General features: G+C 38.3%; 2 long non-coding RNA genes across 2 annotated transcripts; both read left to right on the top strand.

Annotated features, from left to right (window-relative positions):
• The first annotated feature begins 3,298 nt into the window (after positions 1–3,298).
• LOC120287824 lies at positions 3,299–4,155 on the top strand. Its single transcript, XR_005546092.1, has 3 exons — positions 3,299–3,719; positions 3,812–3,978; positions 4,124–4,155. It is a non-coding gene; the product is annotated as an uncharacterized LOC120287824 (long non-coding RNA).
• An 18,694-nt stretch (positions 4,156–22,849) lies between these two features.
• Positions 22,850–23,980, top strand: LOC120287756. Its single transcript, XR_005546030.1, has 3 exons — positions 22,850–22,927; positions 23,335–23,437; positions 23,841–23,980. It is a non-coding gene; the product is annotated as an uncharacterized LOC120287756 (long non-coding RNA).
• The last annotated feature ends 1,835 nt before the right edge of the window (positions 23,981–25,815 follow it).

Here is a 25,815-nt window from a genome sequence, read left to right as displayed (position 1 = left end):
GATTGAAAATTGGACTTCCTAAATCTAGCATCCCCATCATCCACCAGGTATTCCTTTTGCATACTATCTAGAATTACGAAACGATTTAATCGGAACCCAGGTTAGAAAATGTAATGTTACAAATTAGATTACCACAAGAGGTGAGTGTCAATTGTGCGATCATATATTGCTATTAGGTAATTGCCTCGCAAAGTTATGCAGGAAACAAGTAAGTGACAAACCATGCTAGCTTCTCTTGTTTTCATTAACAGCGGCTGGGTGTTCTTGAATAGACTGTACACTCCTCATAAGCTTTGACAGCTCTTCTTGGAAATACAATGTAGGAAAATACTCACCATTACCATGTGAACCTGAAGATAATTTTGACAATGCGACATAGGAGATGTCGACCACGCTAACTACTGCCAATTGGCAAAGGCAAATCTCAGCAACAGGCAATGTTTGCATTGCAAACTGAAGAACGATTTAAAGACGGTGAAGTTTGTGCATGGCAAGGGCAGGCACATACAAAATGTTATGCAAGTCAAAGAGGAATGAATTAGCCCGACCAACCATAGGCTTGTGCAAATGTTACCTACATGCCGATGAAAAACCATCAATTTGGTTTAAAGAGCAGAATGTCGAATGAGAAATTACTTTCTATCTTCAGTACATAAAACTGTCCACACTTGATATTACGTACTTCAATTCTCATTACTTATTTTTTAGTCTTACCAAACAAGCCTTAAGGCTTCGAATTTGCGGGCCCAGTTAAGCACCCAAGATCACCCATAAAAGAGAGCAAGTGATGCGGGTACAGGGTGAGCGAGTGTTGTTTTGAATGATAATAAATGGAATCAAAGTGTGTGGGAATGGATGTCGATGGGTAAATGCAGGATGTATGTATCATGCTGTGAAGTCTAATGTATCTAGTTCGATGAATAAGGATTCCATGGTTCAGAACACTTGTAGAAATTAGCAGCTCTCGGTAAATACGAAGCCAGGATTTTAGTGTCTGCTCAAAAGATTTGTAACCAGCAAAGTCTGTTTCGAATGATCTTTTAACAACAACTAAGGAACTAACTGTCGAATCAATGAAGTACTGGTGAAACTTTCTTCTCTAGGTGATTAGGAAGTGGACTCCTCACGCAGCCCATACATGCTGAACTTGTTTTCCCTGAGAAAATGCAAATGAAACTTTGAGAAGCAGCAGGAGGCAATGCAGATTTTTTTTTTTTTTCAGCAACAAAGTTAAACACCAGGTACCCAGCCTCGTCCCCGTGTTCACGTTCGAAATCTTCTTTCTCCTTCGTCATTGTCTTCGCCTACGCAGGCCTCCGATACAGATAAAGCTCGCAGCCTGCTGTGGTCACCATCTTTTGTGGCCTCAATTGAAGCATCCATTAACTCAGGTTCAACTTCAACTTCTCGCAGCAAAATCCCTGACAAATGTGGGACATCACGGAAGTTAACATTGCACAACGAATCATTGACACCTCTCGTGCGTATTTTGTAGAATACAACTAAATAAAACAGCTTTAGCAAAAGAGCAAAAAAATAAAAAAAAAAGACACTAATCTTTCCTGAGCGCCTTTCCTGAGCACATCATTAGCAGTTACTAATCTTTCATCTATATATGCTTGAGGAACTATACTGCAAGTACCATCAAAGCATTTTGAAAGTACAAGTCGACACACCCAAACTCAACCTAATTGGGAAAAAAAGCGGCAGCTGGGCAGAGCTGGTTATTCCTAGAACTATTTTGCCCAGGAAGAACTTATCGTGCAATAGCCAAGCACAGCAAAGCAGATACCAGGTGAAGCGGCAAGAAAGGCGAAACACGCGTGCACACTCACAAAAATATGAATGAAACGTGACAGTACCAATGAAGTTGAACTGCCTTCGCTTGCCTTCTCGATCATCCGGTTCTAGTCTCTGCGGCAAATGAATAAACATCTCAACGGCATTAACAAGTAAGAGCTCGGACCAAAAGCCTCACGAGAAACAGCCACGCATTGCAGAAGCATCACCTTGGCAAGCATCCGAGCGTCCAACGCCGCTTGGTCCGGCGAAGCCATTCTGCAATTCCTCTTTAAAATAAAAGATAATGAATTTACAGCGCTACGTTATTGGACATCATTGGATACACGAGCCCGTGAAAGCTCAAAAATGGCGCCGCCTCCAAGAACATCTTTTTTCCCAGTAGTATATGAGGAAGCGAGCTTCATGCCCCAGAGGACGTCGCGCCGAGCCTCGCTACTTCTGGTTGAGGCTCTTCTGGGCGTTGGAGTCGGCGTCGGAGTTGCTGATGTCATCTTCTCGGGGCTCGTACAGCGGCGGGCGGTTGGCGAGTTTGAGCCCGCGCGCCGCGGACGGACGTTGCAGTGTGCCGAAGGGACCACACCGTCAGGAACAGACAACGGTGAGGATGCGACGTCGTTCCAAGGGGCGAAAGAGATATCTATAGTGGATAATGGCTCTCACTTCATTTTCCTATTTTTGGCTCTTTTTTTTTTTTTTTTTTTTAGGTGATTTAGGGATCCCCACATGGCCGGCAGCCAGAGGTAAACCATTGGGGGCGACACGTGCTAGCCACTACACACGTGCCACTGGGTAAGTCGCCAAGAGACTCAAAGCTAGCCTGACCTCCTCGATGGAAGTCTAGCGCCTGCTCTGCTGAGCCACTGCGGTGGGTGGTATTTTTTGGCTCCCTTTTATTTGGCTGAGTGCTTAACAAATTTCATTATTCATCTTTTCAATTCTAACTCATATTCAATTACATCAAGATACAAGAGAAGAAGACATTAGAAACAAGCATTCATGAGAGAAATGACATTTGAAGTCGATCAGGTGACATATTTATTCATTGTACCTATATTATATGATTTAAAAAGACAACTCCTCAATAATTTATTTGTCCATGAAACTTGATGGCCTTTTGCTTTAGCTTCTCCATCCATTTGGTTGCACTTCTCTCCAGCATTCTCATGCCTCAATGACAATTCCGAGGCATAACTTATCCACACTACTTTCTGTTTAAACCAACTCTCATGTCCTTTGCGATTGAAAGGTGTCCAGACGATGGTGGAGGAGGTTGAGCATCGCCAAGACATGCTTTTGGCAATGGATTTTCAACCCTATTTTCGATGAAATAAATTGGGCTTTTTATCGACGTGCTTATAGCCTTTTTCTCTGAGTTGTCCACTCACGAGATAACTTGTCTATCAGGTGAAGCTAGGGGTGTCAAAAAGACCCGACCCGACCCGACCCGACCCGAACACGACCCGAACACAAAACATGTATTAACGTGTTTGTTCGGGTCGTGTTCGGGTAACAAATATAAAACAAGCAAATAAAATGTGTTTCGTGTTCGGGTCGTGTTCGAACATTGTTCGACCCGAAACAAGTTCAAAACCCAAAAACACAAATGCTTTAGGGTTTAGACTTTAGCCCCAAAAACACGACAGTTGAACACAACTCAAGCACTGAAGGCTAAACTTGAAGCACATACCTTGTCGGCTCCGCCTTCTTCTCCGACGAGTGCGCCTTCTCGTGGAGTCCGCTGCCGCCCTCCGATCGACGCGCCTCCGCCTCGCCGTCGCCTTCGCCACCCCTCGCCTCCGCCTCGCCGATGCCGAAACCCTTGCCGCCGCGTGCGGCCGACCATCGTCGACAGCTTGGGGACTAGGTTCGCTCGGCGATCATGGCGCTCGCTTATCGCCTCGTTTCCAAGTTTAGATGTATATTTGCTTGAGGCTTGAGCTAAGACACCGGATATTGTTCCTTTTCTTTTCGAGTTGCGAGGGTGATTGTTCTTTCGCGTTGTGTGCAGACTCTGTGTTTGCTTCAATTCCTGAGTGAACTGCGGCATATCTCGCGAAGCTTGCTCGCATCTCCGTGAAACCATACTGAAGTGAGGATCATCCACGGGACATGATGGGTTCGGAGGTTGAAGTCTTCCTTGGTCCAGCTCCATGCGGAAGGTGCCATTCTTGAAAGGTGCCATTCTGATTTTTTTCTCCTGAATTTGTTTGTCATACTTGTTCTGTTCTGTGGTGTGGAGGAGGAGTAGCGGGCATGAATAGTTTTGAAGCAAGCTTAGTTTCATTTGTGAATTTGCTGACGAAGAAAATTGTCATGGCAGGAGGCTAAAGTATCTAAGGAGTTGCTCTTATCGAAACTTCAAAGGGTCTTGTTCATGTATTTTTTGCCCAGCGTACGACATCAAAGGTGCGTCTTAAGTAGATATGTACATACTACTTCAAAATAACGAGGTAAATGTATTAAGATGTGAGGGATCTTCTCTATCCTTTCTTTGTTGTATTTGACAGAGAAAAAAGTGGGCTGCTAGATGCGTGGTTCTTAGTTTTGAGTTTGAGCAGTTGTAGGAGAGAATTACTGTTTGAAATTTGAGTCTTTTTTCTGTGGAGATCGGGAATTTTGCGTTTCGCAAAGTCGCTGCTCCGCTCGGGCGATTGTTGATGATTGTTTGTTGCTCTTCGTTGTGGGGCGATTTGATTCGGCGATTGTGTTTCGTGCGCTTGAATTTTTAGTTTCTTGTATTAAGGAAATTGCTTGTCTGATGCATTTAGATTCTCTCATTGTCACATTCGTTTCGCATCCATCCTCCATCACAAGGTCAGGTCGGTTTGATTTAGGAATGCCCTCTTTGTCATCCTTGTTTGAAAGCATACCTCAATGGCATAGATGCTCATACTATACTGGCTCCTAGTACCCTTTTTGTAAAGGTTAGCAGCAAGTAGCTCCTCTTCCTCTCTTCCACCCCCTCTTTTTCTCCTCCTCCTCCTCCTCCCCTTCTTATGAAAAAAATAAAAAAAAAACAAACAAAAGATGCCAGAACGTGTCTCAATATAGAATAGAATTATGATGCCTTCTGGGCATTCTGATGTTCTTGCATGTCATCATGCTTTCATCCTGCAGATATTGGTGCTGTTCTTTGTTCTTATATTAGCTTGAAATTGCTCTCATCAATTGCATCCATCTTAAATTAAATAAAATGTTCTGAGGTGATAATAATACCTGAACGGGCCTCTTCTTTTCTCTTCTCTGGTTCCACGTCAGAATGTTGGGGCTGTATGGGTTAACTATATTGGGTCTCCCGTATATTTTAGGAGTTTTGTTTGCATCTTAGAGCATTAAGATCTTTTTGTTTGCTAAATTTCATGCTTGGTGCCTAATAATTCCGACGATGGCCAAACTTTCTAGGGACATGCATCTATGGTGTACAATTCAATGAGATGCCATAAACTGACCGTTTTATGTACCCAGTTTACCTGATTTCTAAAATTAAATCATCCCTTAACCGAATATCTCATTATCTAGAGAAATCATCACTTTCAGCAGAATCTCTCATTAGTTTTCTTAGTCTGTCTTCTTTACTATAAGTAACTTGGGGGTATATTTAGAGGATAGCTAGATAAATTTGGTTTAAACCAGAGAAACTCTACTTGTTTTGGGATGATCAATAGTCATTCGGGATCAATATTGCGTTCTATTAGATCACGAATATGACCTCCTATGCATATTCCATTTTCCAACTATTTGAGCTCTTAGATAAATACTTTTTGTCATACAACAACAAAGATCGTTTGACTTGGAGGTGGCTCGAGATACTTCCAAGAATGATCGGGATAGGCGGGATTTAATAACATGTGGTGCAGTAGGCTGGAGTAGCAAAAGAGGGAAAAAGTAAGGTGAAACCGACACTTCAGAGATATTCAACAGCAGTGCCGGTGATTTTTCTCTCAGCCCTTAAATATCATCTTCTAGGAATTCTTGGGCATTGGCAAGAAGTGCAGCTTTTCTTATTTCCGATTCTCTAGCATCTTCTTTTTCAATTGTATGAATGTATTTCTTAAATATTTACTTCTCCGACCCCATTTTAACTTCTTTCTTTTCCCCACATGCATATGCTTGTGCTCATTTGTAGAAGATACATTCATTTGCGGCCCAATGCCCGTTCGACTCTCACCCGGAAAAAAAAAAAAAAAAAAAAAAAAAAAAAGAAGACTCGAAAACCCGACTCGACCCGACCCGAATTTCCAATGCGAGTTTAACGTGTTTCGGGTCAGGTCACAATATGCGACCAGTATGTTTTGGCCGGGTCGGGTAACATCAAGACTCGACCCGACCCGACCTGTTTACACCCCTAGGTGAAGCCGTTAAGGAATCTAAACGCAAAGACTGAGAATTCAACCAAAATCGACGCTCGACCATGCTAATCTACAATGGTCAATATGACACCGTCAAAATCCACCGAGATCGGAAATAGGTCGTTTCGACAGAGACATGTAATTAAAGTGTGGGTGATTTCACCTAATTGTAAAATTCTCGTCGAATGACACTAAACCGATTTTTCTGTCTTTTTTTGTACCATGTGCCAATATTTGAAATCTCGAGATTTTCATGACAATCGAGAGTCGCCAATGAGTCGAAGATGTACAATGTGGCTCGAAAATAATCGACCATAGGTCAAATGCGCTAAAATTCCTAAAAGCTACCCGGTAGGTTAGGTTACGCTAAACCGTGTCCGGTTGAAATTAATTACGAAATTGAACCCAATTTTAGGAATCGAAAGTTTTAGCGTGTCACAATTCATTTATAGGACGTCGCCTCGTCTTTCGGGAGATTTTTTACCATTTCCGTTTGTAAAATTTTTGGTTTATCTATATCGATGTGCCATTTATACCAAATAATATACATTATATGATAGATGCGAATATATTCACTTTATTATTGCAATCACCAAACAATTGATGGAATATAGTAAAATTTATGAATTTCATATCATATCTTATCTAGTTTTATCCTAATTAAAAATCTAGACGATCAAACATAGCCTTGGAGTTTTCATTTACTGAGGTTAAGCTCTCCTTGAAATGTTTTACAAATTGATCGAGTTAAGAATTCGGAGACATTTAGAATAGCACTTCCAAAGATCTTTTCAAGGATTGGATCAAAATGCATGGCAAAAGTAAGAGTATATCTTTTGTATAGGGAATTTTGATTTTGCATAATAATAAAAAGTTTCGTGTACATAATTTGATGCTAAGTGATTTATTTATTCAAGGTCAAGTTTGTGGAAATTCAGGTTGTGACTAGGGAGTTCCGAAAACAAAAAAGGATTGCCATCGTTAGAGTTTGATAAAGCTCAAAAACTCAAACTTGTGTACTTCGAAATCAATGATCACAATAATTACTCCATGAGGAAAACTCATTAAGTAAAAACTTTCTTACTTGAAGGATTCATTTGTTTCTCCCAAAATAAATTATTTGGAATATATTTTACTAAAAATAGTTGCTTGTTTTACTTACAAAAATGCTTGAAGGAAAAAATATTTTCATTGTTTATGAAAATATTTAGATATAAATTGTTCTCAATAATGAAAACATTTTTCATCAATTAGTTACTTCAAGCAACACAATCAAAAACTTTTAAGCAAAATATTTTTCAATCATTAATTTTTCACGAAATAATTGGAAAAGGAGGATGAGAGGTTTAATGCACGTGCACATAGGGTCATCGAGTTTCCTCATCTTGCCATCTTTTATTCCGTCTTATACAATTACCTGGTCACAAGGGTTCCCTTAGTTCGAAAGATCTCATACAGGAATGTAACGTAAGCTTGGTTGCCTTGCTAGTTCCGAAAAAGAAAAGAAAAAAGAATTTACCCCAGGGAATCAAGGCTCAAAATGCGCACATAGTGGAACATGGGAAGTCAAGTGATCACACTAGGTTTTCACCCAGCATTGTACGTTTGACTTAAAAAAAAAAAAAAGTCTTCTTTTTTCCTTTTGGCGTAAATTAACGCACATGCATGTCATTCTCCTCTCGCTTTTTTCTACTTTGTCTCTCCTCTTTTGTTTTTTTGCTTTGGCTCTCTCTTTTTCCATTCCTTTTTTTTTTTTTTTTTTTTTTGCTTTCTCCTCCTTTTTTTCAATGCCTCCCAAACTTGCCTTCTAGAGTAAACGATCGTGCATATAACTTTAAGTTGACATCAAAGCATCGGTGCATGGTCCAAATTTTGGGAAGCTTTTCAATTTTCTTCGGCCTACTTTTCTATTTTCTGATATTTCGTCATGTGATTATGTTTAGATCCTGTCTTATACAGACGAAGGATTTATACGTGTGGGAGGAAAAGTGTTATAAATACAATATTGACTAATCTCATAATTGTATTGGGATCAAGCTACTGTTGATAACAAAAATTGACAAACTTGTGGTTGTTATCGACAAATGATAGACTTAGTCGATAATAGCAACATTTGGTGAACAACAAAAATCATAAGTAATAAAAAACAGCCGACAACTTGAAGAGTATTGATAACTTGCCATGGAAATGGACAATCAACACAAAGCCAAAACTATGGGTGGATATGTTTATTGTGACCATCTGAGGTTTTTATAACTTCTTATGGATAAGTGTTGTTGTAACTTTTTGTAATCACAAAAGGATAAAAGTATTGTAACCTTTGGTTGTATGCTATAATAACATTATACTCTTTGTAAAGGATCTCTGACCAATTAAAAAACTAATTATTCTTGCAAATTTATCTTTATCTTTATTTTTCTTTAATTTAAATGATTGGCTACGATTGCCTCTGATCTTCATACCTATAAATTTTTTGCAATTTACTTTCGTGTCCAAAATTAACAAATGACTATTTGCAATCTTTGTCGATTCATATCACGCCATCCACATGCTTGAAAAATATTTTATGGACACTTTTCTAAAAACATCCTCGCTTGATGGGACACATTTTGTTGAATCAACTTCGCATTAACCATATTTCAACAAGAGCATGACAATGCTAATGGCAACAACAACTCATTACCACAAACTAGTAATGAGACAACCACACATTCTAATACTTTGGCCACTTTGGGAGAACGACAAAAGATAATCGATGTGAGGAAGTTGATTTGCCAATGCATCGCACGAAGATTAATTAAGGGATGTTGCTTCATATTCCAACATGGTATCAACCACATGAAGAATGTTCAAAGAGCAACAGATTGATATGACCAACTATATTGTGAGTCATATATCCAATACAGTTAAGCCAATCATCATCAATGATGTGAATGATGTTATGTTGAGGCCACGATCTTTCAAGCAACTACTACAAACAAATCCAGTAGTAACTGGTAGAATTCTAGTCCAATTCCTTTTTTTTTCAAGGTACTGTTGGTAAAAAAAGCCTAATTGGTAACACTAATTTAGCAAATCAAACTACTTAATAGGCCGGTTAATTGCCAAATGTTGAAAATGTAAGGCTGGGAGCCCCATCGATACCACCCAATATGAATATTCCTATTAGGCTTAATATGTTGATGAATGTAGATAATTCCGCAAGATTAGCAACACCACCTAGAGGGCAAGATGACCAACCAAATCCATAATTGACCCTATCACAATTTGCCAAAGAAGTTCAACAACAATTGGGATTAGATAGGGTGTTATCATATTTGTTTATAGGAAGCCACAATTTCAATGGTCAATAATCGACCTTTTCCAAATAATTTCAAAATAACTGATTTTGCCGTTTTGTTGGCGAAGATGAACAATCGACCATTGACCACATTGTTCGATTTATTGCCCATTGTGGGAAGTAGGGACAAATCAATTGTTAAGAGTTTATTTCCTTTGTTTTCGTCAGAAACTTCTTGCTTTACTTGATATACTACTTTACCACCTAATTGGTGCGTAATTGGATAGAGATGGAAAGACAATTACATTATCAATTTTATAGAACAATACTATCATTATTGATTTGTCCAGACACTATCAATACATCAATGAGTTGGTTGACCAATTTGTTTCTCAATTTAAGAAGGCTAATAAGTACCTTTCTTCATTCATAGAAAAAAAATTGACAAGTTTGGCTTTTGTTAAATTGAAATTTAATCGAAGAGCAAATTTTTTGTTAGTCAAATCAAAAAGCAAAATTCAAAGGCCGAGACTTTGCCGATTTATTTCAATCGGTAATGAGAGTATCTAAATATGAGCAAATTCTTAAAGACCAAGATAAATGGTTATCTACAAACTTTGCACAAAACATGGCTTCAATGGAAAATTATAAGTCGAGTATAAATCTGCCTTGAGCGTAAACATTGAAATAAATATGACAAAATGATGCTCAACAAGTCTTACATTTGTTGATCCTTAAAGCCTAGTGAAATATAAAAGGAAAAAGAAAAAAGAATGGATAGGGTAAATATACACAAGTTTACTTGTTCGACAATAACAAGTTGGACGGAATCTACCATTTACTTTTAAAGATGTCCCGATAAAATTAACGAGGCCAAATTGTCTTGAGTAAAGAAGATTTAGTAAACAAAAGAATTGCAAGTGGCACCATTCATGAAGTCATAACACTATTAATCGTATTATTTTAAAATACACAACGCAGAGTCAATTCAAGATGGAAAAATCAAATTGCCGATGATAAGAGGCATGCAATGGCCCCTCTAATTTAAAAGAATCAAATGAACAATGAGTCATTTCATTCATTTAAAATGGAGTATATTTTGACTGTTATTGGCAAGTGACAAACTTAGTTGATGATGGCAAAGTTGGGTAAACAACAAAGATATTGATGAAAAAGATAGTCCACGACTCAAAGAGGATTGACAACTCGCCAATGATGTTAAATATGACTCGAGTTTGAAATTGGATGAAGAAAAGAAGAAACAATTTCTTTTCTTGGACTTTCTTTTGGATATGCGAAGCAAAACAAAAGGAAATATTGAAGGATTCTTTATTTTTGTTGATGAAGTTCCTGCACGTGAGAAAGAAGGGGTCTACAGCACGTCCGAAAAAACCTACGTAGAGTTTAAAAAGGAATCAAAAGTGGTGGGGCCCAAGGTCAAAAGTTTGACCTTGGGCACACACACATATAAAAGGACGCCAACAGGTTTTCTTTTGAGGGGCCGCTACACGTACATGCCGAGAGAGGACAAAGCCACCGAAGTTTTTTTTTTTTCGTAAGAAGCCGCTGCAGCTTATACGAAGAAAGGAGTCGCACGTCCACGCGCTTTCAAGAGCCACAAGTTTTACAAATCCGTATGTACGCGAACTAGGCATACGTAGCGTGTTAAACTTTGAGCTTGATCGCGTGGTAATTTTCTGCCGTGAGTTGTTTATTTATAAACACTTGGGTTTTGGGCTAAATTGGGGCTTGGGAAACACCGAGAGAGTATTTGAGTGACTTGAGTATGTAATCTCCTTGTATCGCTTGATCTATAGTGAAATTCGCTGCTGCTCTCCCCGTGGACGTAAGTCTTTACGACTAAACCACGTAAATCCGGTGTCCGATTTATTTTTTCTTCCGTATATATTTTGTTCGATCGCTCGCCTCATCGCAACAAATGGTATCGAAAGCTAGGTTTGGCTGAGTTGAAGCGAATCGATGGCGACGAAGAAGTAAAAGTGAAAATCAACAAATTTGATGGGAAGGATTTTAGTTTTGGAAGATGCAGATTGAAGATTATCTTTACTGATGAATCTGCACTTGCCTTTATTTGGGGAGAAACCAGAGACGATGAAGCAAACTGATTGGGATTTGCTGGATAGACGAGCTATGGGTGTTATTCGGCTGACGTTGGCTCGTAATGTCGCGTTTAACATCCTAAAGGAGAAGACCACTGCTGATTTGATGCAAGCCCTGTCGGATATGTACGAGAAGCCCTCTGCGATAAACAAGGTCTGTTTGATGCGACATTTGTTTAACTTAAAGATGAAAGAAGGTGCATCAATTGCAGATCATATCAATGAATTCAATGTGATTGTTAGTCAATTGAGTTCGATTGAGATTGATTTTGAAGATGAGGTACGTGTTTTGATTCTATTATCCTCATTGCCTGATAGTTGAAATACTACCGTTACTACTGTTAGTAATTCATCTGGGTCAACAAGTTTGATGTTTGATGGGGTTCGAGATTTGATTACGAGCGAGGACATTCGTAGAAGAGAATCCGGCGACCGAATCCGTATCTCTTGCTCTAGTAGGTGAAAATAGAGGAAGATCTGTAACACGTGTGGGTAATAGTAGTACTAATATGAACAAACGTAGCCAATCTAGGACTACTAATGTTGTATGTTGGAACTGTGACAAGAGGGGGCATCTTAGAAGAGATTGCCTTAAGCTGAAGAATGAGAAGGGTAAGGGAATTATGGTTGATTATGCAAATAATGTTGCAACTGTAGCAGATAATGCTGATTATGTCTTGTCTGTCACTAATGATTCATCGCTTGATGGATGGATTATGGATTCTGGTTGTTCTTTTCATGTCACACCAAATAGAAACTGGTTTATCACTTATCAGTGCACGGGTAGTGATAAATTCCAGTTAGGGAACAACGCTGAGTGCGATGTTGTGGGTGTCGGTGATGTTAAAATCAGAATGCATGATGGTATCGTGAGGACATTGACTGGAGTGAGGCATGTTCCAGAATTGAAAAAGAACTTAATTTCCTAGGGTGCCCTAGATTCAGCTAGTTGCAGGTATTCTTCAAAAGGTAGAGTTCTGAAGATTGTTCGAGGTGCCCTGGTGATAATGAAAGGAATCAAGCATGATGGCCTATATAAATTTCAAGGTGAGACAAGTGATAAATTTCGCTGCGAAGACGTCGGATGCATCTGTTCAAGAGTCTATTGATTGCTCGAGGAAGACTCGGTGTTTGTGCCAAGGCACAAGTTTGATACTTTGTCGTGGATCTTACAGTCAAGAGCTTTGATCGAGATGGATATTGGTAAGCCGATCAAGCATGTGCGGGTGACAATAGCATGGAGTTTGCTCAGAGCTGGCAAATAAATTCTGCATGAAAGAGGGCATAGTGAAACACCGCACTAGTGCTAGTAAATCACAACAATTTGCAAAATTGATGAGCAGAACATTACTAGAGATGGCCCGAAAAATTATCTCTAGTGTTGGTATTGCTAGGAGAATCCTAGCTGATGTGCTAAGTACGGTAAGCTACCTGGTGAATAGATCCCCATCAACTGCTATTGAATGGCAGACTCTTGAAGAAGTGTGGTCAGGTAACGTTGCTGATTATTCTATTCTTAGAATGTTTGGTTGCTCGTGTTATTTTTGAGTGAGTGATGGTAAGCTCGATGGGAGGGTAAGGTGCATATTCCATGGCTGTGCACAAGGTGAGCGAGGTGATCTGTTGTGGTGCCCAAATATAAATTTACCATTAACAAAGAAAAGTTACCCTTGATGAGTCTCAAGTACTTCTGGCTAGGAGTGATTATAGCAGGTGTTAATATGGATCGGGCGGTGTTCGGCAGAGGTGGAGTTGCGACCCGAAACTCTTGAGGTAGCGAGTACAGTACTAGCAAAGTAATCGACACGGATGGTGCTTATAGCGAGGTGGAGCTTATAGAGCCAACGGTTGCTGCAACTGCTGAAATTAACAAGGTATGTATTCGATCTCCTAACATATATGGATGCAACAATGGTTTTGCTTTATCTGCGGTTAAGGAGGTTGTGTCGGAAAATCCTTGCGGAGCAGTTAAAGGTGCATGTGGAGTTGGTATTTTAATGAGGTCCTCGGTTATATCGAAGTTCAAGTAAGGCTTGACTTGGACAATATCACGTGGCGGTTGAGCCCATCGGAGGCTATGGGAAAGTAGTAGATAATTTGAATTTTTTACGGCGATTGCAATATGGGCCAAACATCGCCCAATGTGGAGATTGTTAAATATGACTCGAGTTTGAAATTGGATGAAGAAAGAAGAAACAATTTCTTTTCTTAGACTTTCTCTTTTGGATATGCGAAGCAAAACAAAAGAAAATATTGAAGTGAAGTTCCTGCACGTGAGAAAGAAGGGGTCTACACAGCACGTCCGAAAAAAAACCTACGTAGAGTTTAAAAAGGAATCAAAAGTGATGGGGCCCAAGGTCAAAAGTTTGACCTTGGGCACACACACATATAAAAGGGACGCCAACAGGTTTTCTTTTTGAGGGGCCGCTACACGTACATGCCGAGAGGACAAAGCCACCGAAGTTTTTTTTTTTCGTAAGAAGCCGCTGCAGCTTATACGAAGAAAGGAGTCGCACGTCCACGCGCTTTCGAAGAGCCACAAGTTTTGCAAATCCGTATGTACGCGAACTAGGCGTAAGTAGCGTGTTAAACTTTGAGCTTGATCGCGTGGTAATTTTGTGTAGTGAGTTGTTTATTTATAAATACTTGGGTTTTGGTAAATCGGGGGCAGAACACCGGCAGAAATGTTTGGAAATGACTTAAGTGTGTAATTTTCTTGATCGCTTGATCTATAGTGAAATTCATTCTTCTCTCCGTGGACGTGGTCTTTAAGATCAATCATGTGAAATCCGCTGTCCGATTTATTTTTCTTCCGTATATATTTTGTTCGATCGCTCGCCTCATCGCAACAAATGAAATCATCAAATAGCGGGTAATCGACACAAAAACGTAATTACTAGAGGTTATATTTATTGTCTCTATTTTAGGATCTTGTGACTTCTTAATGATAAGTGTTTTTGTAACTTATTGTAACTACAAATAGGATTATGAAGTTATATTTTCAAATTTAATAACCACTTGTAACCGTCAATTATGGATTATAGATAAATACATTGATCAATCAAAGAACTTTAACATCATCGCAAATTTATCTTATGTTTAACTTTCCTGCAATTTAAATGGCTGGCCGTGATGCCTCTCATTTTCATACCTTTAAATTTTTTTTTTTTGTCATTTAATAACCTAGCTAAAATCAACAAAGCTTTAGCAACTTTCATCGATTCATATTGATCCTTCCACTATTTTAAAGATATTTCATTGACCCTTTTTAATGAAACCGCTACATTAAAGGGAGAGGAAACTCCAATATGGGACAAGAAAAACTTTAAAAAAATATATATTTAATACGGCATCAATCTAAGCGAGACAAAAAATCCTTTTTACAATCCTTCCGGACTTTAGCAATACATTTATAACTTGGTTGCTCTAGGAATGTCTTCTAAAATTTGAATTCTCTCCTATCAGATATTATTAGCAGGGATTATTTCATTATTATACCTTTCTGCTTTCTCATTGTCCCTCTTTTCAGAGGCAGTCTAATTAGAAGTTAATCATGCATTGGAAAGCAATTTATTTTTCGTAATATCACCTTTTAAGATTACGTCATGAGGAAGTCAAATAAATTTTTCTTTTTTATGAACAACTTATTTTTTTCATTTACTGAATGATGAATGAAATTAGTGCTCATTCGATAAAATTGAGAAAAAAAAAGAACAAAGAAAGTTCTTTTTCTCATTTTTACCGAATTTGTAGTGTTGAACTTAGAGATGAAAATTATTTGAATATAATTGAACATTGATTACTGATATTATTAAATTGTTAACATACATGGAATTTTTAAATTTTGTTGGTAGGTTCTAATGAATGTGCACATACATATGTTTTTTTTTTTTTTTTGGTAAAAATGTAATCATATTAAGCTAATAAATATTTACAACAAAAAGGGCACCAAAAAACATACACTCATAATGAACAGAGGCATAATGAGTGGAAGGGTGCCGAAGGAAGAAGAAAAGGGAAGCTAACAAGGCACAAAACGCGGTTAAGCCGCACAACTACGGGCACATCCAGAGACGGATCAAAAGAAGAAGGTGACTAGCTGGCCAAACAATGGCAACCTGCTAAAAACAAACAAAAGTTATTGTCCAAATGGAAAGGACGAGACAATCGGAGGAATCAAGGGCAGCATCAAAACAACAAGCATAGCAGTGGACCCTCCTGCACCACCACTCCAATCTGAAAATATTACGGATGTACAGATGTTGATAAATCGACATTTCAAAAGTTAAACAAAATCATTTTGTTATATATATTTCAATATTAAATAATGGAGATGAAGGTATAGAAGGTAGAGGATTTAGTCCATGATTATGGAAAGAGAATATTTCAAGAATTGAAATGTTTTTAGAGAGTTTCTTATAGAAAAGATAATATAAGCATTTCCATATTAAAAAAAAAGTGAGATAAAGTACAAATCCACTCATTTGTGAATGGACACATTTTTTTTGGACAAGAAAGGCGATTGAGATTTTCCAAAAGTGGAGGCTAGCTTTACTCTATGTAATAGTATAAATAGTTGTTAAGAGGTACAATTTATTATTTACTCTAGTGAATGAATTATGGAATCCATTCTTCTTCTTTTGTCAAAAAAATCCATCCTTACATAATAAGTGAATTTGTGAGTTACATATTTTCATAATTATTAAGTGATCGAATATGCTTGATCTCATTAAATACAAAAGTTTTTACTTTTTACCACTTATATAGTCATCAAACTACCTCTTTAATTAGAGGTGCCAAAATTTATATATCATTTCATGACAAAAGAACGGGATGGGAAAGAATATGAAGCTATTAATGAACAAAATATTGTAGAATCTAAACTGGCTCTTGAATGGCTCCCATTGAACTAGAAAAATTCCGAAAGCAATTATAGGAATTGCTTGAAGCAAGGGATATTCTGCCAGAGGTGTAAGAGACATCTATCCTCTTCCACCTTAAAGATTACATATGTGTTAATGAAATATATGGGCCCAACAATATTTAGTCGATCAACTTGATTTGTCTATCTAAAATTAATCGGTTTGCCATTGCACGCTGACTCATTGTAAGTCGATCATTCATAGAAGGTCAATGACTCAGGGAGAGATGCATACCTCTATTTTGCTAAAAGACCTGAAACTTCCTAATTTTGAACAGAAAGGAGGGGAAAAAAATCAATTGACAAAAAAGAAGAAGCGGGATATGAATAACAAATAAGAGGGCCAAAAATTGAAAAATAAAAATAAAAATTCTGTAATATTCTGATGAGCCCTCTTATCAAATTTGATTTCCCATAATCTTTTTTTTTTTTTTTGTTTTAATTTTATTTTATTCACACCCTCCTTTTTTCATCATCCTCTTTTCTCCTTCTGCCATTTCTCTCATAACTTTTTCCCCAACTTTTCCCCCCAGTCCGTAACTGCAAAGTAGCACGCTCCATCCGACAACGCTGTCCGCTCCTCCGCTGCATGGAAGAATCGAGAGATGTTCCGGCGGCCGCCCCCGCCTCGACTTGGACAAGCTCTTCGCCGCCGACGACGCCGACGACTCCCCTCGCCGGTCCTGGTCGTCGAGCGCTCCACCTCCTCCTCCTCCCCCTCTCCGCCGGCGCCGGCCCCGGCGGCGTCGGCGTCGGCGGCGGCGGATACCGACGACTGGATCGCGGCCCTGTCCGACTGGGGCCTGGCGGAGCATATCGCCAGACAGGCCCGCACCCTCAGAGATTGCGAGCGGAGTCTGCGCGACAAAGGGGAGAAGCTCCGGTCGACGCTCCGGCGTCTCCGGGAGGAGCAGGAGCGGAGGAAGCTCCGCCGCATCGAGAAGGTTCTCTTTTCCCGAAATTTTGTTTCTTGGGTCGTGAGGTCGGGTTTGGATCGTCGGGCCACCGATTGGGCGGCTCGGTGAAGTGGGTTTAGCATTTTTTTTTTCGTCGGTCGTTTCGTAGATGATCGAGTAGATGAAGGTTTAAGGCTTTCCGTTGTCGATTCTCTCTTCAATTGAAATCGTTTCGGCAATACTGAGCAATCATAGGGAACGGGTTTATAGTCTCGTGCTTGCGAATTTGCAATGCTGTTGCCCACTACACCTGTCGAGCTGAATTCAAGGAAGTCCTGAAATTTCTTGCTGCTTTATCAATGTTTTGTGCACAGTAAGTCCCTTTTCCTATTATGAAAAGTGGGAAGGGTCTGTGATGTGGTTGATATCCAACGTCGGGGACCATTTTATTTCTCCTTGCCCTGCAGCATTCTCCTTCCCTTATGATGACTTGAAATCTTTTACTTTCGAATTGAAAGATGACATTTTTTAGGGTTTGCCCATGGCATAAAGTCGATGCTTCTAGATTGGCAACACCTGCATTTGACATTCTCCTTGCAGTAGACATGCATGCTTTACGGAGTTGCTGTTGAGGATGCAGTCTGAAAGTTGAAGTCAACTTGTTCTCATTTTCTGCTTACTGTTGCAGCCTTTGTTCCTTTATCCTGATGCTTTATTTTGTTCTACTCTTGCTATGAAGTGAAAAAAAGTTATGATAGATAAGAAAAGATTGTTCAAGCTTGAGTTTTGATTACTGGGTTTTTCTTAGCTTAATAGCCTGTCTAGCGCAATATCAAACATAACATCTGCAGTTAATGTAAGCTGTGTTGTGAGCAAGGTACCAGGTCAAGTTTCAAATGATTGACTTAATTTTTGAAGATCTTTGAATAACTGATTCTTCTCATGCAATTGGCTTGGTTGCCAGCTAAATGAGATGTAATTCAGTCACTCTGTGCCACTTGGTTTTGGACATTATCATGATTTTGGAAATAAAATAGAGTTAATTATTTTCGTTGTGCCCATTAACTGTTTTACATTGGCTGCTATGATTAAAAAGATTAATGGTGAAGTCATTCAAGCTTGATACTAGCATCATTAATGAATTCATATTTTAGGCTTGGATGGAATTGTAATATGGAGCACGTTATGCTATTGTAAATTTGGATGTCCATATAGATGAAGAGTTCTTAGCACACGTCAATCTCAGTGATCGGATCTGCACTTTTACTTTGTCAGGATGCTGATGAAAGTGAGAAGCCCACACAGTCCACTGGTGCAATTGCTCAAGGTGAGGACTTGGCTGTTCTGATGACATCATTATTATATCTTTTGATAAGTTTTTGGAAATTTTGAGCTTGGCTATACCATGCCCATGGTGGTTCAGTGGTGTATATGATTTTTCTGAATAGTTATTTTTTTGAGAGGTTGGAATATTCTTTGGCTCTGATGCTATATTGCATCACTGAAGTGTTTTACTGCCAAATTTTGTGCGCTTGTAAACTTTAGAGCATCTTATGCTTTCTCGCCTGAGCTTTAGTGCTGTGGATTCAATGCTGGAGGACACATGTGACCTACTTTGGGACCTCTTATGCTGCTGCGCTGTTATGTAGAAGATTAAATACCTGCCCAAGCTTATTTCGATATGTGGCTTCAGCTCGTTTATGATTCCTCTCATCCTCAAATATGTTAATTTTAGTCGATCATCTTTTCGTTTCTTTTCTTAGCCTTTCTTGCCTTATGTGGTCTATACTCAGTATATTGCTTACGTTATTAAATTTTATGCATTGATTATGCCATATCAGGTATTAATATAGTTTATACTTTCCCAAACCTCTCATCTCCCAACCTCAGTGAAGAGTTACATGATAAAAGAAAAGGTTAAAGACCATGTTTCTGGGACTTGTTCATGGCCTTAATATTTGTATTTGAAGTTACATTTGGTTGTTATCACGGCACTGAGATCTGAATGCTGTGCAGTTTGGCAATTGAAAATGCGTTTGAGTGGCAGAAGGAACACTAAAAGTACAGCATTGAAGGCGATAGGACCCATATGAATTTTAGTGAATTGGGACATCCTGATTCAAGCTTTTAATGAGCAACTTCAAAGCATTCTGGAACCACCTTTAGTCAAAACAAGGTTATTGAAAGTCAAATAGAATATCATCTGCCTCATTTTCCAAAATACAATTTATTCGTGCTTGTCTTTTTGCAAGTCACCTAGCACCTTTACCTATATTAACCAAATTTCTGGCCAGTTAATTCGCTTTTTCATTATCTCAGCTAGTTCTGCTTCCTAAAGATTAGCAGAAAGTGTATACAAATAGTTCTCAGTTCTGAAGCTGAGAACTGGCATAATTTTGGTAGAAGAAGAAACAAATAAATAATTTGGATACAAGAAACCATGAAGGTGAAGTTGGAGATCACATTATTGGAAAGAGGACTAGATAGAAAGAGAAAGAATAATCCTGAGATGAAAAGGAAACTGAGAGGAAATAAGGGGTTGATAAAGATTAGATTTAGAGGAGGAGAGCGTAACGAATGGTTTCTCCACAAATACTTAGGCAGCTCACCATTTTGTCCTCTGCTTTCTGGTAGTGTTTGTCCCCCTTTCTGTTAGTTTTTTCCGTCTTTCATGTAGTGGTTGTCTTTACTAGCACCTCTGGGGATATGTAACATTAGTTTGAGATGCTAAGTTCTGCTCAATTTTTTATTGACTGTAGCTCGTTGCTGGAGTGCCATTATTCTGTCTTATGCTGCCAGATGATGTCTCCAGATAACACGAGGGTTCTTCACTCTATATTCTTTATCACTGTGATAACTCAGTATTTATAGAAGATATTATTTTCCCAGAAGAAGAGCTGTTTTGATTCTGTGACTACAGGTTGCATTTTTCTCATATATTTCCATTGTTCAAGCTGATAGCAAGAGAATTTTTATGGAATTCAGAGTTTTGAGCATGTGTGGAGGTGAATAGATAATTGGGATTTTGACCATGTTGGTGTTCTTTCTACTTTAACTTTCCTATATGGAGCCTTGGACAAGTCAAATGGATTTTAGTTCTAATTTAGTGGACTGCATAATTTCTTTATAATTAATTACTGTAATTGGTAATAGCAATGCTCATGATGTATCTTTGAATCATCGGTCTTGTCTTTTACAACATGTGTGAGGAAGTGACATTCTTTTTTAGGTGCATCTGATGGCTTAAGAGAAGCGACAACACAATTGACAGGCCCTTCGGTCCTCGTTTGCAGAGATTTTTCTGGAAAATTGGAGGACGAAGTATGGTTGGTTTTCCACGATTATGTTTTTCTTTAATATACTGCTGGAGCTGTATACTGAGTTTTCTTCACAGACTCCTTGTAGTGCTTCCAACTTGCATGAGAATGGATCACCTAGCATGACTTGCTCAGATCCACTAATACAGAAATCCACTGGAAAGATCTCACCAAGAAAAAGGAAAGGAGCTTATCCATCCTCCAGAAAAACAACCATTTCGGGACCAAGAAATCTTTCGGTGGAACGTAGCCGATCATTCACCTAACAGTGATCGGGAAGACTAGATCATCATCCATTTATACCTTACGTGATCTTAGCAGGAGATTTTCTGGTCGACTTCATTCACAAGGTGAGTTATTTTGCTCATATGTAGTGGTTTTTCTTCCTTGTCCTTACCTTAAATGGAAGATTCAGTTGTAAACATTTGCATCATTACAACATGGTTGGGCATATGAGTCTATTCATAACTCACCGAGGAAAGAAAGCTTGAAATTGAAATTACCACTTTTTATTTTCTTTTATCACCATAGAACTCTCTAATCTATTTTGAATTTTCCAAAGTGAGCTGAATTGATGAAGAGGATATTTTGACTATTCGCTGAAAATTTAGTTCTTTGCTTCATGATGGCGTTGATGCTATGATGACTAATAATAGGTCTTGGATTGATAAGTTACAATTTGATTTGGAATGCCTGGTAGGACTTGACCCTTCTGGATGATGTCTCGGCAGTTGCTTTTTTGACACCACTAGGAGCAGTACTAGCAAGCTATCATTCAATTGACCAGATGATGCGTTGCTTTGGTATTCTACTTTGATATTTCCGACAATCACTTGTTAGTCTTAGAGATGAAACTTAGATAATGATATCTTTAGGTTTACCCAGGAAAGTTAGTTGCCGCGCCATATTTTACACACTGCCAGAATGAATGAGTCCTTCCATTGGGTTCCTGCCTAACTCCAATCAGTATTAGTTGTTTGTAGCTGCATTTATCATTTTCAATTTGGAGTTGACCAAAACATAACAATCATAAGAATCAATGGTAGGGAAAAATGATTTCCATGGTCAACTTTTTCAGAGATTCTGGCAAGAAGGTACGTTTCATTCTTTTTCTTTTTCTTTTTTGTCACCTTTGCAGATAGTTTAATCTGATATCTTGGATATGATTTTCATTTGTCTAAAGCAATTCTGGGTATGTATGTTGGTAATAACTGGTATAAATATTTCACTGAAAAGAAGTACAATTAGCATGGAACTGCTAGACTTAGGTTTTCCTACAGCATTAAAACACAATCGGAGAGCTTGAATTTGATCCTAACTAGTTCGTTTGGTGTAGACTTTGAGTTGATCAAGTATCTATACTATCTTTTTAGGGTAAATCACGACAGGTGTTACATTGGCATAGCCTTAATTTACATGGGATTTATAGCAACTTTTAAGTTGAAAAGCTCAACATGTCCCTGTGCTGGCAATCTTGACTTCCAGTGGGATTTTCCATTTTAAATCATCGGTTTTTCTTTGTTTTTCTTGAGGTTTCATAACGAGAGGTTTTTGGTCTATATTACTACATGTACCTGACATTGGCATATTGAAAGCAAAATTTTAGGATAAGTTCATTATGGCATATGGTTGTTAAACATGACTGTGAAGATTCGAGTGAATACCTTTGTTGTTATGTAAAAGGAAGTTTTTATAGTTTCTGAAGTTGCTTCGTAAAGTAAATGTCATACAGGACAGTTTATCCCAAAAAAAAAAAAAATGGTGGCCTGTGCATTGTTCATAATTTAACATTTCGTGAGAGTTGTTCTGACCTTTTCAGGGCTTTTTTTATTTTCTTACGTAATCTATTTATTGTATTCTTTTAAGAAGGAGCCAACAGTTGTTCTGGTCGACAGGCAACAAGAGAGAATTGAAGGAGGTGACAAATTTAATGAATGGTAATGGAACTGTTCCATTATTCTATGCTCTATGTGTTTACTTATTTAAGGCATATTATCAGGGAAATATTATTAATTTGACCTTTCGTGCCTTTTAGCATGAAAGACACTACAATCTACTATCCATCAAGGTATCTTCATTCTTTCTTCTTATTGATAAAGTTTGGCATTGATCACATAGAGATAATTTTTGTCATTATCTCTGCCAGGGATGATCCACAACTGCTGAAATTTGTTATGCAGACATAGAGTGCCTTGCTCCTGAGCACTATTTGACGCCACCTATCATGAACTTTTACGTTCTGTAAGCACGTCTAACAAATTTAGATCTGTTGTAAGTCAAAATACTGGTAAAAAACATGTTAAGCAAAATAAGAAAGAGAGAATATTCCTTGACTTCCGTTGCCTTTATTATTGGCGTAGGGATAGGACTAGGATTGGCTCTTTCCCCAGGGCATTTAGCAATATCCTTATTTCTCCTTATTTTTCCTTTCGTAGGTCTGTTGATTGGTTGTATATTTCACAATTATGCTTAATTCCCAGATATTCTTCATACTTACTTTATGAGTCCTCTATAAGTATACCTATCTGTAGTTTTAAATTTTTAAGCCTCTTATTGCTATTCTCCCGTGTAGATTTTATGCCTAGATAATATGGTGATAACTGTTACCTTCTATTTTGGTACTAATTTCTTGATGGTTCACTGACTAGATACCTACAACAGCAATCTTTGAAGTCAGATAAAGGAATAAATGATTATCATTTCTTTAATACATATTTCTACAAGAAGCTCCAAGAGGCATTATCATGCGAGGTGACTCTTTTCCTCAGTTTCTCCTCTTTATGGATTTATTTTGAAAATGAATGTCCATCTGTTATTTCTACCATGCTTTGTGGTTGGTTGGATTGTCCTGACTCTATGCTTTGACTGTTCTATCTTTGGGTAAAGCAATATGGACTCTTTTTGTACAGGAGATATTTATGCTATTTGTTTAAGTGCTGTGTTTTTTTTTTTCCACCATATTTGTACTAATTTTTGGTCCATAGGTGAGCATTAGTTCTTTTATGGGTGCGTTCTAGATTCTCTCCTTTTGGACACATTATTGTTTCGAAGTTAATGCTCTCTTTGTTAATGAAATGATGACATCTTCTATTTCATATATGCATTCAGATGCACTATTGTTTATTTCTACTGATGATTTTCATGTGATAAGCAGGGAAAGGAGAAAGATGCCCTTTTTGCTAAGTTCAGAAGGTGGTGGAAGGGCGTGAACATATTTCAGAAGGCTTATGTCTTTATACCTATACATGAGGAGTAAGTTCAATAATCTTGTATCTTCCATAACTTTTCTACAATTTGCTGCTGAAGATTTTTGTAAAGGCTCTTTTGCTCTTAGTTAACAGGTTCTTAAGGAAGATATGCACAAAATGCTAGAACTTCAATGTGGTTCTGATGGTAAAACTGATTCCTAGATAGATTAGACCTCTCTTAATACATAGGAGGTTGAGCTTGCATACAAGTGGTTGGATGTTTGGTTGCAAGAACTGTTGTTTCAGCCTTTAATATTTGCAATACCAACAGGTTTGATTAGTAGCTGAGGGTTGAGTTAAATATGAAACAATCATTAGTAGTAATGGGTCATGAAAGCTATACTCATGTATATACCTTGAGGTTGAGTTACCTAAGAAAGAAGCATATGAGTCATGAACCTATAGCATATAAGGATGCCCTGACTATTTTTGCCTGCCAGTCAAAAGGGACTATTATTAATGAGTCATGGAAGTGAAACCTCGCCAGTGAACTCAATAAGATTCATTTGCCCACATGTTTTTATGAACTCTCTAAGACTTTGGATCTAGATTAGTGATGATAAGAACTTGGTGATTTGTTCTTTCCATCCATTTGACTTTTCTGATGATTTCTGCATATAATTATCAGTGTTGAAGACATAAACCCCCAAGACCTGTCCCTTTCATTGTGATCAGCTGTCTGGGAGTGTAAAGATAGTATAGAAAATGGACTTGTCTGAAATGTACAAGAGAGAAAGAAGACTAATCCGAAATTAAAACTACGGTATTATTGTGGCTGAACATTGCACATAGTTGAAAATGGTGTTGGCAAGCTCACATAATTGAGTTGGTTCCAGAAAATGAGCTTGAGTGATTCAGGCCAGTGCAGCCTCTTCACAACAACGGCAGATAGGATATGAGGTTCTCCAATTTCAGCAATAAGTCTAAAGTGAAGGAAAATACAAACGGAGAAATTACATGATCAACATCCAAATTTTACTCAGCTTCCAATGGAAGTGTTAGAACGTCCATCCCAAAAAACTTAAACTGATGGGTGGAGGGAGACTATATGCATATAATGCCATAGAAACCCCATAGAAAAGTGACGTGGGTGCTTTGACACCTTCTTCTCACATACACATCAGACTGAGAACGATGTGTGGAATTGACAAATAGGTTGCCTTGTGGAAATAAACCAGAGGCAGAAGAACTTGGCTTTGCTACCATGTTAAAATGTCTAGCCCAAGAGTTTAAGATGATAGGCGGGAGGAAACTACGTGATATAAGGCCCATTGAAACCCCATAGACGAGATGTAGGATAATTTAACAAAGAGAATTTGCTGATCCACTGTCATTTTATGTATTGTCTAAATGGTGTGCTGCTAATGTAGTAGGACAATCTTGGGCTGAAGCATAAAGTAGCATTCCGACAGTATAATCTATATTCAGTTCGAGTTATTTAATTTGAGATTGTTAATATGCATTAGATTGATGCATTGGCTCGTGTTCTTCTTACTTTAGCTTGCATGAGGGCTTAAATGGTGCCACTTGTCTATTCTTTGGTGTGTCTAACTTAAATCATCTACGTGATAGGCATTTTGGAGTCTGAGAAAGCAACTGAAGTAGCTTGACCCCATTATTGTTCTTCTGCATTCTGCTTTGTGAGATTTCTAACATAGGCATCTCCTTTGATCCTGTCAGCCTTCATTGAGCTACAATTATCTGCATTCGTGACAAGGATGATCACTCTGGCCCTATTATACTTCATCTTGATTCACTGGGGCTTCATCATAGTAAATCAATTCTTGATTACATTAAAAGGTGAGCTTGAAAGAATTCTGTGGTTGATGCATCATTGAAAATGGTCAGATTTTCCAGATGAAGTGGCATCTCATGCTTTTA

This window comes from Eucalyptus grandis, chromosome 8 (assembly GCF_016545825.1).
Source record: "Eucalyptus grandis isolate ANBG69807.140 chromosome 8, ASM1654582v1, whole genome shotgun sequence".
NCBI lineage: Eukaryota > Viridiplantae > Streptophyta > Magnoliopsida > Myrtales > Myrtaceae > Eucalyptus > Eucalyptus grandis.
The sequence above is the reverse complement of the archived record's forward strand: the minus strand, read 5'-3'. Positions and strand labels throughout refer to the sequence as shown.